General features: G+C 42.5%; 1 non-coding gene across 1 annotated transcript; it reads right to left on the reverse strand.

Moving 5' to 3' along the window:
• Positions 1-235: 235 nt before the first annotated feature.
• On the reverse strand, positions 236-308 carry trnav-uac (transfer RNA valine (anticodon UAC)). Its single transcript has one exon. It is a non-coding gene; the product is annotated as a tRNA-Val (tRNA).
• Between the last annotated feature and the right edge of the window lie 1047 nt (positions 309-1355).

Below are 1355 nucleotides of genomic sequence, written 5' to 3' on the forward strand. Positions count from 1 at the left end.
TTAAGGTGAGGAGGGAAAGATTTAACAGGAACCTGAGAGGTGACTATTTTACACAAAGGGTGGTGGGTGTATGGAAGGTGCTGCCGGAGGAGGTAGTAAAAGCAGGTATCATCAGAAACATTTGGACAGGTACATGGATATGACAGATTTAGAGGGATTCAGATTCAGATTCAATTTTAATTGTCATTGTCAGTGTACAGTACAGAGACAACGAAATGCATTTAAAACGAACACTTGGTTCCACTGGGGCTCGAACCCAGGACCTTCTGCGTGTAAAGCAGACGTGATAACCACTACACTATGAAACCACACGGCCAAATGCAGGCAGTTAGGACTAGTGTAGACTGGACATGTTGGTCGGTGTGGGAAAGTTGGGCCAAAGGGCCTGCCTCCACGCTCTATGTAACCAATTTAGTTTAGTTTATTATCATCACATGTACTGAGGTACAGTGAAAAGCTTTTTTGTTGCATGTTAACCAGTCAGTGGAAAAACTGCACATGATTACAATCAAGCCATCTGCAGGATACAGATGCAGGATAAAGGGAATAACGATTGGTGCAAGAAAAACAGCTGCTGCCTGACTAACCAGCACCTATAAAAAATATCCCTGAACAGCACAAAACAGACCAGACACTCAACCCCAAGCTATGGCAAGGTGCACATAATTAATTAGCTCTGACAATCCTTCATGTGGTCTGATAAATGGTTATTTACCTCACTTTTTCCGTTCATAGATACTTCCTGACACCCTGTGCACTCTCTAGTTTTAATGCTGCCCCTCACACTGTGACCTTAGCACAGATGTCCGCTCAAGGCCATGACGTCTCAGCTGCAATGTTAACGTTGTCAAAATGTCTATTTCTTATCCAGAAGAAGTCAGTATCTTATTTTGTCAATCCGGGTCAAACAGTTCATTTCTTTTATGACATTGTTCAGTGGTCTGTGAAATGGAATTCTTGCTTAGACACTGGAAACAACTTGTAGAAAGATTTTTCACTCAGAAAACTTGCCTTACCAAAAGCTCACTCTGACAAAATGATAACAGAGACATTCTTCATGGTGGTTAAAAGGGTATGAACGGGTTGAACAAAAGGAATGTACATCAATTACCACATCGATCAGGGGCTTTACACTGAAACAATTCTGTGATGCCTAGGCCATAGATCCATTGTACACTTTATTTGTACCTACGGAGGGCATGAAGGAAAACATAGTGAGTTTGGGTATGTGTCTGGGAAGTTAAGGTAAAGAGGGCCATTAATCTGGGTCCCAATTAGAACCTAGGAGGAAAACTGTCGACAGTTCAGGGTGAGAAGCGGCGAGAGAGATGCATACAGAATGGATACAGGCCCAA

The sequence above is a fragment of the Leucoraja erinacea genome, chromosome 13 (genome assembly GCF_028641065.1).
Source record: "Leucoraja erinacea ecotype New England chromosome 13, Leri_hhj_1, whole genome shotgun sequence".
In the NCBI taxonomy this organism is placed as follows: Eukaryota; Metazoa; Chordata; class Chondrichthyes; order Rajiformes; family Rajidae; genus Leucoraja; species Leucoraja erinaceus.